At 50.3% G+C, this 15,267-nt stretch overlaps 1 protein-coding gene across 3 annotated transcripts in view; it reads right to left on the bottom strand.

Moving 5' to 3' along the window:
* The window catches only part of LOC134546250 (choline transporter-like protein 1), an 85,860-nt gene extending 73,054 nt beyond the window's left edge, over positions 1–12,806 (bottom strand). For 2 of the 3 annotated variants that reach the window (XM_063388943.1, XM_063388942.1), the window contains exon 1: positions 12,664–12,806. The gene's annotated coding sequence lies outside the window, so the exon portion shown is untranslated. The remainder of the gene's footprint in view (positions 1–12,663) is intronic. The other variant, XM_063388944.1, reaches the window with a different exon arrangement.
* Between the last annotated feature and the right edge of the window lie 2,461 nt (positions 12,807–15,267).

The following is a 15,267-nucleotide window of genomic DNA, read 5'->3' as shown; positions in this document are numbered from 1 at the left end:
GTAAGAGCTTTTATAATAACGTTTCAGCCTATTACCATGATGTGTTAATAGAGTTTGCTACGGGAAATAAACGTGCCTTTATTTTGAAACTAGTAAATATTTGGAAAATTTTTCATTCAGAAACTATGGCCCCTTAGTCTCCTAAGATTTGTTTTACTCTCCACTCAGAATTTTTTAAAATACATACTCTGCTATTGATGTGTGTTTTACACACCACTATCGGGAAGGGGATTTTTTTAACGATATTTTTTTGAAAATTGGAATTTTTTCTTGATCAGTTTTATTGTGGATTTTCGCCCTTTCGGTAGCGCGTGTTGATTGTCGGCCTTGACCTTGGGTTTAGACAAAGTTTTTTGTACTAAATATATTAGAAGATTGTTTAAAAGCATGAAAGGAACTGACTGGGAAGAATCGTAACAAATGTTGTATTGTTAAACACATCTGCACGATATTATATTTAAACTTCATTGTAGCAAAAAAGTTTTGCTTTCCGGATTGGGAAGGAGGGGGGGGGGGGAATTCCCATTTTGACTTTAATTCTATTATATTGGTAAATATTGCACACACCAACTCCCATACTTCTTACCTCCATGCTAGAAATAATTAACTTCAACTACGTCACAGCAGTTACTAACTCCATGCGGAAAACGAATGCTGTACTTCACTTTCCTACACTGAGCCGTCATACTTCTTTTAGCTCGGCACCAACACTTCGCGCGTGCTCTAGAGTGTCCTTTCTTTGTGTGGACAGGCGAAGCGAACAATAAAGAACTGCAGTGTCATCCAAGGTCGTTTCCGCGACGGTCGACGCCTTTTTTTTTATGATCTGCCGCGTTCGTGTTAATTGAAACGGGGTCATAGCCTCCAAAGTGTACAGTAACCACACAACCAACTTGTGATAACCACGGAACATGGAAAAATTAACGCTATTTTCTGTCACCGGGCCAGAACCCGCGCATTGCTACTGAAGACTCGGCCTCGCGTGCCATGTTGACAACAGCTGCATTTAAAGTCATTCTGTTCTTACTACCATAACTTAGAGCTACAGTATAATGTTTTTAGGAGAGTTTCAGTTAAGGGAAGGACGTAAGGGGGAGAGATAGGAACGGAAAGACGCTATTTTGGCTGAAACAGGTTTTTGGTCATAATAATTTTCGGTCGTTAGATTTTCAGAATTTGGGTCTATTAAAATTTTTATTGGGTAATCGGAATAAATTTTGAATATTATAAAGTATTTCTTATAAGTAGAGTAGAGACGCCTGTTTTTTTTTTCGTGGGAAAAATTAACTGTTAAGCTAAGGCGCTACATAGAGTGGACTGGAGTTGACTTGACCCGACTTGACCGGACAATACTTGACAGCATTACAGTGGCTATGCGCCACAGCCACCAGACCCGAGTGAACAGGAGTGAATGTGCTTCCTTCTTTTGAATATGCTTTCAAATTTGCTTACTTTTTTAATTGCTTACATTGTGCTTCCTTTTTTAAATGTGCTTTATTATTTTATTGTGCATAGACAAGATGTAGCCAGGCCATAATTGACCTCGTGGTTCGGAGATGCCTGGTATACCTACACGCCTGACATAAAACATGACCTGTTTAAAAAGTTCGCCGAGTACCTATCAAAAAATATCTCTTGGATCGGATTCGCTTCGTCTGTATGAAGATATGTTGTTTCTTATTATTCGTGGCGATGTTTTTTTGTGGCATATTGCTCAGGTTAAACTCTGGTATATGCAATACGACTTTTTTCGGGGCGCAAATGTTTCCTTGGTAGGCTCATTTTCTACTCTCGTTCCGTTTTTCGTACTTTGAGGCGATTCCAACACGAAATTTTCATGTACCGGGTTATGATTTCAGCGGAGTTTTTACGTGTTAGCGACATGGCCGGGAAGCGAGACTTTCTGCCTTGAGCGAGCGGCCAAGTGGTCCGTCTCCTAAAGTTTCTGCAAGCTTGCGAATCTCTCCTCGCGCGCCGGCAGACGATTCTCGTTTGGCCAGCGCCTGTCTCTAGCCTTGAGAATTTTTCATAACCTTTGTGGTTAATGTGCTTGAATTTAGGTACTTTGACTAGTCGTACATGAATACTTTTAAATTCGCATGTATTGGAAGTTATTTTTCTACATAAGACAAGGGAAAGAAATACAAAGTTGATGGACAGGTATCGATCACATGGTCCTTACCGCATGAGTGACTGGCACTTGGTGTGTGCTAACTCCTTGCCCTGCTCTTTCATGTGATATTGATGTTTTTTAGTTATCGTGTCCCGGACCTTAGACTGTTTAATATATAATTACTCAATTTAATTAACTCTGTACTGCCTGGTATCAAACCGCGAACAGGATTCAATCGAATTTACCAGTAAATCAATTGCTTTTTTAAAATTAATTTTTGGGATTTTTTTCCGAATTTCTAATTTTTGACGTCGTTCCAAGTGCTCCCTTCGCTCGCACAGGTCGTTATGTTCCCTCGTCGCCTCACTAGGGTGGGGGGGGGGGGGGTAGTTCGCGGCTTGAGGAGTCCTGCTGCACTTGGGACGTTTTTGCGGGAAGCGGGCTCCGGGTGACGCGCAGCGATGCGGAATGCAGGCAGTCGAGCTTCAGACCTGGACCAGGCAAGTTGTGTGTAGCGCCTCGCAAGTGAACAGTTCCACCGGGAACTGAGCAGCTCTACCCTCACCGGACCACCACCTCTACCGATCCAGCTCCCTGCCAGCCACGTGGCGACGTCACGACCCCGAGGATCTCCGCTCTACCTGTGAACTGGCCCACAGGGTCTAAACTTAGGCTAGTTGGCGCCCTCAGCAACGGCAACATCGTAGCAGGGACCGGTAGGGCGACAAATGGCGCCCAGCTAGTGTGGCTACCAAATTTTAGGCAAATCAGAAAAAAAAATTCAGCTTGCTAGAGACGTACAGCGCAAACCAGTGAAAAACGCAGGCGAAAACGGCATAACTCGCAGGGTAGGGACAAAGGACTTCAGGCGCGCATCACTAGACAGACAGGCGCCGGGAAACGGGACCCGCTGGAGAAATAAGGTCACAGCACCCCCCACCCCAGCAGCGCGCAGGCTCCAGGACACCACCCCTCCACCCGCGCGCCGAGCGCGCGCGAGAACGCCCGAGGATCACCGAGGTAACACATTTCACCACCGACCGCGACCGCGCAAACTTCCGCGGGGCGAGGACGTGCGGACAAGACCGCTCGGACGATAGCGAAGGGAGCGCCCTCCCGGATCTGTCCGCGCCCGCCACCGACGCCGCGACCCGTCGTCCGGGTCTGACAGCCGCGAACCACGCCATGTACGCGGGAGCTGACGTAACCATCGCCATGGAGGAGCCCTGCGACCGCTGCGGAAAACCACACACCAACAACAGCTGCGCTGGTGAGTACCCTCATAAGTGCTGCACATGTCAGTTTCCGCACTTAAGGGCAGAGAGCAATCTCCGAGCCCCGACAGGCCCTCTGTGCGCCGCGAACAGGTGTCCGGGTCGCCATGACGAAGTAGCACATTGTCAACAGTGTGGGACTATCAGGCACCGCGCATGCGCTGACGCACTCGAGTTTGTAAACTTCCGCGACGGACTTTACCTATGTGTTGAGTGCGAAGGACGCGCACGTAGGCGACAGAGTGGCTCCCTGGCCTTAGTGCACCGCCCCCCTAGCGGACCTGTCACTCTCCCAGAATTCACGGGCCACGCCCACGACGACCCGCGTTTATTCCTAAGTGCCTGTGAAGAGAAACTAACCCGGCACAACACAGCGCCCGAAGACTGGACGGAGCGGGTCAGCGGACAGCTGCGAGGGGAAGCGCGCACTTGGTGGTCTCAGGCGGGGGGATACGATGTGGGCTGGGAAGACTTCTCACGCCGGTTGGAGGCTCGGTTCAACGACGCGCGCACCCAGAACAAATGCCGCGGTGAACTGTTCAGCCGCACGCAAGAGAGTGGGGAGAGCGTGGAGGCGTTTGTTTATGGCAAACTCCGGCTTTACCGCCGCCTTTCACTCGGGGGCCGCGCCGACGATGTGCTCCCTTTCATCGTAGAGTTGGTGTCTCCCGAACTACGCCCATTCTTGCGCGGGGTAGTTTCGCACGGACTAGAAAACTTCCTCGCCCGAGCCAGGGACATAGAATACGATCTGATGGCGCACCGACGTACCAAAAACATCGCGACGCCGCGCCCAACTCCGCAAACTCAGGAGGCGGTGCAACCAGAGGACGCGCAAGCAGTCGTTCCGTACGTAGAACAGCCGCCTCCGAGAGATAACTACCGGCCTTACACTCCGCCCCGGGGGAGGGGGGGGAGCGTCACAAACCAGCCCGCCCAGCCGGGCCGCGCAACAACCGTGCCGCGAGGAGCTCCGCGGCGGACCACAGGGTGCCCAAGACAGTCGCCCGCCTCGCTGTCGCTACTGCCCCACGGCAGAAAACCACTGGCACAATGTGTGTCCGACACGCGAGGCCATCTGGCAGGCGCGAGGGGGGGAGGCCGTACCTCCGGGAAACTCCGTCTAGGGAGCAGTGACATCGCTGGCCACCGCCCCCCTACCCTTCGTCCAGCCCCGCACACGAGTGCGCCACCACGGCCACCAGGTCGCGATGACGCCCTACCCAAGCGCACCATGTTCCAGGACATCAGGGAGCAACGCCTCCCTCCAAGAAGCGACGCCGCTAATCCGACGTCGGCGTCACCCCCGCCCGCGTCTGCAGCAGTCGTCCAGCCGCCGTCTCATCCCCCTAGCACTAGTGGGGTTGGCTCGCCTCATCCGTTCGGGGCCCGCTCCAGGTCGTCGGCGAGCGACGCCGCCCACCAGGCATCGGCGCCGCCCCCGCCCGCAGCTGCAGGGCCCGACGAAGCACCGCCCTGTCCATCAGGGACCACTGGGGACGGCCCGCCTCATCCGTTCGGGGCCCGCCCCAGGTCGCCGGCGAGCGACGCCGCCCACCAGGCATCGGCGCCGCCGCCGCCCGCAGCTGCAGGGCCCGACGAAGCACCGCCCTGTCCATCAGGGACCACTGGGGACGGCCCGCCTCATCCGTTCGGGGCCCGCCCCAGGTCGCCGGCGAGCGACGCCGCCCACCAGGCATCGGCGCCGCCCCCGCCCGCAGCTGCAGGGCCCGACGAAGCACCACCCTGTCCATCAGGGACCACTGGGGACGGCCCGCCTCATCCGTTCAGGGCCCGCCCCAGGTCGCCGGCGAGCGACGCCGCCCACCAGGCATCGGCGCCGCCCCCGCCCGCAGCTGCAGGGCCCGACGAAGCACCGCCCTGTCCATCAGGGACCACTGGGGACGGCCCGCCTCATCCGTTCGGGGCCCGCCCCAGGTCGCCGGCGAGCGACGCCGCCCACCAGGCATCGGCGCCGCCCCAGCCCGCAGCTGCAGGGCCGAGTCGGTCCAAAACCCGCCTGGGCCGAATGGGGCCAGATGCCGCGGAGCTGATCCGGATCCCAGTGGAGCTGAATGGGCAGTCCATAGCCGCGCTAGTGGACACCGCAGCCACACACACTTATGTCGCGGCCCACCTCATTCCTGAGAGAGACCTTGTGCCGGAGGTCAACACCATCCAGCTGGCCACTACTGGGACTAGCACGCTAACGACTGGGCGTGCCCAGGTAAGGATTGGCATTAGAGACATTGTGAGCTGCACCAGTGCCCTGGTTGTACAGGACCTTCACGATAACCTCATCCTGGGGCTACCCTGGCTGGTGCAAGAGGACGCCACTGTTGAGGTCCGCGCAGGGAGGATACATGTGGGGACCAGGGGCCGCCGAACTGTATATGGGCTGAGGCACACCCCACCCCCTTCCCGGGCCGAACCCCCCCGCCTAGCTGATCTCCGCCACAATGTTCCCCCTGAGTACCACACATTGTTAGAGACAGTCCTGGAGCAGCAGCCCCAGGTGTTCTCCGCAGCAGACCAACTACGCCGAACCAATGTCACAGAGCATTGCATCCCCACCATCCCTCACATTCCGCCTTACGAGAAACCATTCGGGTTTGGGCCCCGCGAACTACTTGCCATCAGGGAGCAAATAGCAGAGATGTTGTGCGATGGCGTCATAGAGCCTAGCGAGTCCCCATACAACTGTAGGATCGTAATGGCAGACAAAAAAGACGGCTCACTTAGATTCTGTGTTAATTTCAAGCCAATCAATAACCTCACCATCCCCGCACCACCACCCCTCATCAACATCTCAGAGGCCCTCACGAGGTTAGGAGACGCCCGCATCTTTTCGACACTTGACCTGAAGTCGGGGTACTGGCAAGTCCCAGTAAGCCCCAAGGATCGCCCCAAGACCCCGTTCACGGCACCCGATGGGCGGCGCTTTCAGTTCTGCGCGATGCCGTTCGGGCTGCAGGACGCCCCCGCGACATTCCAGACCATGATGGTCCGCGTCCTGGACGGGTACATTGGCGAGTTTGCCACCGCGTACCTGGATGACGTGATCATCTGGTCACGGACGTGGGAGGACCATGCCCACCATCTCTCGCTGGTCCTCGAACGGCTCGCCACACACGGACTCACATGCGCGCCACACAAGTGTTACATCGGCGCCCGTGAGCTAGAGTTCTTGGGGCACATCGTCAGCGCCGAGGGCTACCGCCCCATCCCCGAACAGCTAAGCCTCATTGACAGTAAACAGGCGCCCCGCACCAGGAAGCAGCTCCAGAAGCTAATGGGGCTGTTAAACTGGTTACGTTCATTCATTCCCAATTTTGCCACAATCACCGCACCCATGACGGACCTTCTCTCCCCGAAAACAAAGTTCCGGTGGACAGAAGCAGCTGACCAATCACTCATCCTAGTGAAGCAACAGTTCCGCGAGTGCCACAACCTGTCACGTCTGGCCCCAGACAAGCCCATCTTTGTCCAGACGGATGCCAGCCAGGACGGTATGGGCGCGGTTCTCTACCAGGTGGGTGATGATGGGGAGCGGCTGGTAGCAGAGTATGCAAGTGCCAAGTTCGGCCCCGCAGAACGACGCTATCACGTGAATGAGCAGGAGTGTCTCGCGGTGGTGTGGGCCCTCAAATGCTACCGGCACCACCTTGAGGAGAGACCATTCACCCTGCGCACGGATAGTCAGTGTCTGCGGTGGCTGGACTCCGCTCAGGGACGAAAATCAAAGTTCACCTGCTGGGCACTCATGCTCCAGGGCTTCACATTTCATGTCGAACACATCCCTGGGCGAGAGAACCAGCTGGCAGATGAGCTGTCCCATCACCCAGACCCCAATACCATCTTCCAAGACACTCAAGGGTGGGATGACCTGATGCCACCGTCCCACCAGCCAGCTACCGGTCTAGCAGCATCACCTCCAGCGGCACTCTACGTCATCGGACGAGCGGATCCCACGGTCCAAGCAGAGGCATCGCCCACCCTGGCCACTCTGGTAGATCACGTTAAACTGGCCCAACAGGATGACCCAGACACGCAGCGCAACCTGGCAGCATGCGGTGAATGCGCCCTCCCACACCAGCGCAACCTGGACGGGGTCCTGCAGAGCAGGGTGCCGGGTGACATGGACACCTGGCAGACCCATGTACCCCCCACTGCACGACAGCTGGTGCTGCAGTATTTCCACAACCATGATCTAGCAGGCCACCCGGGAGCAGATCAGACCCAACGGGAGATCAGGAAGCTGTTCCATTGGCCGGGCATAGCACGGGATGTCCGGGAATACGTGCGCAACTGCCAGCTCTGCCAGCAGCGCAAGGCCCGCCGGGCCGATGGGATTGAGCAACAGCGCCCCAGGCGACCGGAGGAACCATTCCACACAGTAGCACTCGATGTCATGGGCCCCTACCCTCGCACGTCGCGGGGCAAGCGGTTCCTCATCGTGGTCACGGATGTGTTCACACGTTGGTCGGAGGCATTCGCCGTATCCAACGTACGAGCAGGGACAGTAGCAGCCCTAATGGACAATGAGGTCTTTCCCCGTTATGGGTATCCGAGAGTGTTACTAACAGACAACGGGACACAGTTCGCAGGACGGCGGTGGAAGGCCGACTGCCGCAGATGGGACGTAGAGCATCACACTACCCCGACTTACCACCCCAGGGCGAACCCGACGGAACATCGCAACCAGGACATAAAAATCCAGTTGCGCCTCCGTCTGGGGGAAGACCATTCCAAATGGGACCTCCACCTGCCCAAGCTGCTCTATTGCCTGCGGCGGCGGACCAATGTGGTCACGGGCCACACCCCTGCTGAACTGCTTCATGGGCAGAATCTCGCCCTACCAGGGGAGCTCCGGGTCGCAGAAGCAGCAGGAGTTGTCACCCGTCCCCCTGTCACTGACTTCAGAGAAGAGGCACGGCAACACCAGGCTCGATTCCTAGCCACGCGCACTCCACAATCACCAAATCCACCGACGCCATTGGAGCCCGGGCAAATGGTGTATGCCCGGTGTCACCACTTGTCGTCTAGCAGCAAGCGCTACTGCACAGGTCTGAGCCCCAAATGGGCCGCCCCCCGGGAGGTACTGCGACGTCTAGGGCCCACTTCTTACTTGATCCGACTCCCGAACGGTAGGTTGACAAAGATCCACAGGGATGATTTGCATCTTGTCCCACCCACAGGCGCCCCAACTGTCCCAGCGGGGGACAGGGACAGTGGAAATGACCAGCATACATCCACTGCTCACCCCACGTCCCCAGCTGCTCAACACCCAAGCACTTATTGTCCCACATCCCCATCAGACCAACACCCAACAACCATTCGTCCCACATCACCATTAGATCAACACTTAACTACTCCTTGTCCCACGTCCCCATCAGCTCAACACCTAAGCACCATTCGTACCGCGTCCCCATCAGACCAACACCCATCTACTGCTCACCCCGTGCTCCGTTCGAGTGGCGCAACTTTACGCGAGCTCGAGAGCCTGATGGATCGGCTGGACCCAGAGGGATTGTCCGTAGAACTTTACGATGGGGACGACCCAACCCTGCTCAACCTCGTGTCGCATCCGCAGATCACATTCCCTGATGGAATAGACGACGACTCCCGATCCAGTTCGCCAGGATGGCCCGGATGGGATCAACCACGCTGGCCATTGGACGCGAGCCATGGCAGTTCAATGTTCAGGATGAACATGGAGGAGCCAGAGCAATCCGAAACGGGACCATCTCAGGAAGGACGTCCATGCAACACGCGGCAAGTATTGGTGGAACAGGGCTGCGAGAACAGCCCCAGGACAACGGCAGTTACACCCAGCGGCCTAACGGGAGACAGGGATAAAGTCGAACTGCAACGGGAGAGTCAAGGGGAGTCCAGCATCCCGGAGGAAGCCAGACACGAGGGACTGAGGCGCTCTACCCGAGTCCGTGTAGCCCCACGACACCTGGTGGACTACGAATGGGAAAACCCACATGAGAAGATCAACCGAGCGCCACACCCCGATGTACCACGCCTTCATGTAATGACCCTCCTCCCTTTGGATGCCCGGTCCATTCTCCCCATCATTGACAGCCAAACCCCGAGCAGAGAACCCTCCAGATACATTCCGAACATTGGTGGGGAACAGGCCCCAAGGCAATGCGTGTGACATGGGGCTTCGAGGGGCATAACGGCCTCAGTGAAGGGGGGGCATTTGACGTCGTTCCAAGTGCTCCCTTCGCTCGCACAGGTCGTTATGTTCCCTCGTCGCCTCACTAGGGTGGGGGGGGGGGGTAGTTCGCGGCTTGAGGAGTCCTGCTGCACTTGGGACGTTTTTGCGGGAAGCGGGCTCCGGGTGACGCGCAGCGATGCGGAATGCAGGCAGTCGAGCTTCAGACCTGGACCAGGCAAGTTGTGTGTCGCGCCTCGCAAGTGAACAGTTCCACCGGGAACTGAGCAGCTCTACCCTCACCGGACCACCACCTCTACCGATCCAGCTCCCTGCCAGCCACGTGGCGACGTCACGACCCCGAGGATCTCCGCTCTACCTGTGAACTGGCCCACAGGGTCTAAACTTAGGCTAGTTGGCGCCCTCAGCAACGGCAACATCGTAGCAGGGACCGGTAGGGCGACATTTTAAAAAGTACTGATTTCCAAGATGGTGGCCAATATGCCATCAGCGTCTTATTGAAAGCTGGTAGACTAGGAATCAAGTTAGATTTAGGGGTTTCATAATGCTTTATTAAATAAGTGTTTTTTTACATAAAATTATCTTTTTTGAATCGAACCAAAGACGTAAATCGACTGAGACAATAATTAAATGAATAAGCAAATTGTTTGTTATGATTTTTGAAATTTTTCCCGAATTTATAGCTTAATAATTACAGCTTTTCAAGATGGCACCTAGGCAGCCGACAATATGGTGGACGCCACGGTATACTACTGCACTCAAGCGGGTAAAAATTAAATCAATATGGCGACAGCGCAATCTAGCATATAGCATGTATACTACGTGACACTAGCACTCCTTGATTGATTATTGAAAACAAGTTGGCGGCACTCTATAGCAGGTGATGTGTATTAACTAGCACCCCTGGTAGCTAGTATTGAAAATAAAGATGGCTGCAACGCCCTGTAGCAGATGATGCTATTATTCCTTCGAATTCAAAAAGTTTATAAGTCCTAATATGTGTGTTATATTTTTATATACATTAATTAATTTTCAGTCTGGTAAATGTCTCGATTGCCGTGCGGTCAAAGGTGTATGTTTTCCAACCCAAAGGTCCGATCTGTCAGAGTTCGAATCACCTATGTAATTTGTATAAAAATTAAATTTAATATGTCGATAAGGACTACAACAACATTGGTAGGTAATGGGGCATCGACATTGCGTGAGACAGAGCGATGCTGGTGCTCTCTAGGAACAAAGATGTGGGTATCCAAGACGGCGGCCTCCAGCAGAACAGAAAAAATCAAGATAGCAGTGTGATGTCATCCAAGATAGCCTCCAGCAGATACAAGCAAGATGGCGGACATAACGTTAGAATCGAAAAAAAGTGGTAATGTCATCAGATCCAAGTTGGCGGCCGTGACATTAGGAGTCAAGATGGCGGCTGTAACGAAAATTGCAATGTTCTAGAATTCAAACTTTCGACCGTAACGAAAATGGCAACGATGATGTCATACACATCAAAGATGGCGGGCGTAACTAAAAGTGCAACATTCGGGGAGTGGGATGTTCGATTTCAAGATGGCGACTGAGGTCAAATGTCAAGGTCAAATGTCAAGGTCATCAAATATGGCCACCGTGACGTCATCGGAGATGTTCCAAGGCAGCAGACACCGCCACCACCACCATAGCCTGGATCTATTTCAGGACTTACCAAATGCACCAACTTTGAAAAAAATTCTATGAAATAAATAAAAATTAACCTAACCTGGGTTAGGTTGGGTTCGGCTCGGCTCGGCTCGGTTAGGTTATTACCATCTTCTTAAACAGAATTATAGTTAGGTTTTAATTTTCCCTAAAATTAATACTTACTCTGGGTATTATTTTAATGAACTCTACGTAAAATTTTGTGTCAGAGTTTCGTATTATAAGTTTATTTTCACCATGAGAACACGTTAATTTGCTCGTTGCCGAGGTTAGATGTGTACACATCACTGATAACCGAAAGACTCGCTCACTTTTTTTTTAAATTTAAACATTTGCGACGTTAAATGAAATAATTAAAACAATGACCTGGCTGGTTGACACCAATTACTACGTGGCGTGCGCTCTTGAAAGCGTTTAGAAGGGCGCAACGCGACTGTATCTCGAGCAGGGGATGCCGAGTGTTGGGGCGGTCGACCTCGTTTCATCGCGCATCGAGTGAAGCTCACCCCTCCCAGTGCTGTCTGAACACCACCGTCGCTTAGCTGCGCACGAACATACATCGTTATATTTGATCGATATATTTTTAATGTGTTCTGTGGATAAGTTTTACTGGCACGAAAACGACGAAACACGTCAAGCGAATCTTCGTCTGGGGATATTCCTGAAATAAACACACATAATGCTATATCATAGATGTGTTAGTGAGTGTGTTTGGTCGGTTGGCTGCAAGGGAAATTTCAAAATTAAAACTTTTACAATTATCACACATGTCTCAGTCATAGCAAAACAATATATCATATACATGAGGAAAATTATTTTTTTTTGTTTCTTTATGATTTCGAAAAAAAAAACATAAAAAAAACTAGTTTTTAATTTCGAGTAGGTACGGAAATAATGTTACATTTTAAGGCATATAAAGTCTAAAAATTATGTCCGATCAATGAATAATTGCGTTTAAAATTATTTGTTAGAGAGGGGGAAACGACCATTCAGGTAACCTACTTCTTCCTCAGTTTCTTCTAACATCAACTGTTTACGACTTTGCTTTAATTTTCACAGACTCACTGAGGCGGAAAGAGTCGGGAAATAAGTAAAGAAATATATATTGGGCCACTGTTTCTAAATTAGCTTAAGTTGTCCAGTAATAGTTTCATTTGTTTTAAAGAGGAAAATTTAAGAAAAACCAAGATTAATAATAGTTTGATAGTAATAATAATGCACCGGTAGAAGAAAGTTCCTTCCCCCGTGCACTGAAGCACTAGCACGTCCTAAACATCCACGTATTTCGTTTTAATTTATTTTAAGAGTAGGCATTTTAGAAAGAAACTATCTTCATGGCAGTTGCAAAACACGCAAAAGCGGAAAATGAATGAATCACGAGTTGCATCGTAACATGTACTCACCGGTCACAGCCGTGGAAGTTTTGAACCTCGTTCTTTGCCGACGCACAACAATGGGACTTGGCGCGTCCCGCTCCCACACCGACAATACTGCCGCCTGCCTGTCCGAACACGACTGCCGCGTGCCGCCTGGTGCTGCGCTCTGCGCGGCCCGAGAGCGAGCGAAGGAGGGGAAGGAAGAGCGCGGGAGGGGAAACGACAGCGGAGGAGGGAATCCCGCTTCCAGTCGGCGTGACGGCAATTAGCTACAAATTATAATATGTACCATTAAACTAACTTTCAGAATAATAATACCCGGCGAGTGAGTCAGGATTCGTCTAAAAAAAATCGCCTGCACCCGAAGCACCTACGCCGAGCCTCCACAGACGCTAAAAAATGCTTTGAAATAATTTTAAGCCAGTTTCAAGTAATGTTGGTTATGGAACTTTGTTTAACTAAACATTATCCAGACGCCTAGTGTTATATCTATTACTTGCAATAAAAAATATTGCTAAACTCCAATTTCAAAGGCGTATACAGTCTTGAGAAGCACTTTAGGCCATGTCGTAAAATATGTCAACTTTTTATTTTCATGATGACAGCCAATGTTTGTAGATCGAATCCTACCTCGCTTTGCAAAGTGGGTCCGAGTTAGGCATTGGCCCAAGTACGTCTCAGGCCTAAGACCATAGTAGTTTAGCCCCATCCCTCACCCCTCTAGCTATTCACCTACGCCAGCAGGCCGCGCGGCAGCGCCAATTCAATCAAGGTTTTCGACCATGCAGGATTGGGTAGCTTTGTTTGGGAATTGTCCACAGAATAAAGATCGGTATCGAGAAATTCTCGTCTTCTAGGCACGAGACCAACATTGACTTACGATTTGTCATAAAGAACTGTCGAATTCAGCTGATTTAAAAAAAAAAACAATGTGTTTGATTACATATGGCATTCCAACAGACACAAATTTTTGTTTAAGTTACTCAATGTAAAGTATTAATTCGACACAAAACACATTTAACTACAGAAGCAGTAGTATTAAGATATCAAACACATACAGCATTACCACTCGGACACACGCAGAGGGCTGTGAAATTTTATAACCCCGACAACGTACCAGCAGTGTTCGCCATTGAACACGATTTTGCCTGTTATGTTGGCACAAGCCGTTCCACGTCGGTCTCAATAATTGTATACCGCTCAGCTTGCGCGGGCGATATACATAATGTTCTTGAACTCCATGTCAAGCCGAGAACAATTGATAGGTCAATTAACTACAGTTTTGGTTACGCAATTATAAATAACCCTGTTACAACAATTCGAAATACAATCCAGCTTGCATTACTTATTGGAGAAAAAATTCTTTGCGCAACTTATGAAACAAAAAGTTTTAATCTGGTAACTTTGAATATCTTTGCTATCTTAGCAAATTATTTGAAAAGATAGTTCATTCAATCAAACAAATTATTAAGTGGGATAGTAAATGTTTTTTTTACAGTATGGGTAATCAAAGTTACCCGATTAAAAACCTTTTTGCCGCCCAAGTAGTGCAAATAATTATTTCCATAAAGTATAGTAGGTATGCTTGATTTTATTTTGAATTGTTATAAATAGAAGGATTATTCATGATTGCGTAACAAAAGTTTGTAGTCACACTATATAATATTAGGGTGCAGGGTGAGGATTTTAAAACTTAAACTTCAACACTTTTTTTTATTCAGAACCGTTATTGATTAACCTATCACCTGTTCTCAAATTGACGTTGAGTTCTGGGACTATAATATTTATTTTATGAGACTGGCCATCTGAAGCAGAAATTAGCGCCATGACTAAAGGCGCTGTCACACTGTGAAATTTTATCCTCAGGAGGGGTAATATCACAAGAAGTAAGGCTTCCAATTATCTCTATCAAGTTAAGTTGTACAAATAATTTTATTTATGTTTTAAATCTTGTAGCTCTATCAGAGTTTATTATTGAACTGAGACAGCTGACTCTTTTCAATTTTAATCTAATTTTGAAATTAAAAAAACGCATCTCGGTGCTGAATGAAAATTTTGATGTATTTATGATTTTGTTTTTGCATTTATTAACTTAAAAACAGATGTGTAAAATTAACTAGTATTAATATTTGCTACATATTACATAATAAAAATTATGTTGTGTGCATGTGCGAATCTCTGTAGGATTCCCAGGGGGAGCCTGCGGAAAATGTTCATCATTCCCATTTGACAGTTAAGATTTATCAAGCACGAGCAGACCCCCTTTTGGTTCTAGGCGCTTTCCCCCTCCCCTTTCCAGCGAATCCACGCCCTCCCATGTAAGATATAAAATTATTTGACATACGAAATAATTTTCGTTTTTTTATTTATTTTTTATTATACCTTTATAACCTCTTCAATAGCCCACGCGTTCCTCGCAATTTTGAAGTTTCGGTGTGTCAGACACGGAAGTAACTTTTGTTTTCGCGGGGCACGATTCTGATTGGCTGATTCCGTCCCGCATCCAACAAATTTTAGAACCATTCTTACATATAAAAAATAAATTTGATGGAAACCCACGTCATCCAATTTGTCAAACACACATGGCTGCAGTAGTGACATTTTCAGTGACGTCATAACCCTCCAACTTTA

The sequence above is a fragment of the Bacillus rossius genome, chromosome 1 (assembly GCF_032445375.1).
Source record: "Bacillus rossius redtenbacheri isolate Brsri chromosome 1, Brsri_v3, whole genome shotgun sequence".
NCBI classification, from domain to species: Eukaryota; Metazoa; Arthropoda; class Insecta; order Phasmatodea; family Bacillidae; genus Bacillus; species Bacillus rossius.
Note: the sequence above shows the minus strand (reverse complement) of the source record. Positions and strands in the feature narration are given on the sequence as shown.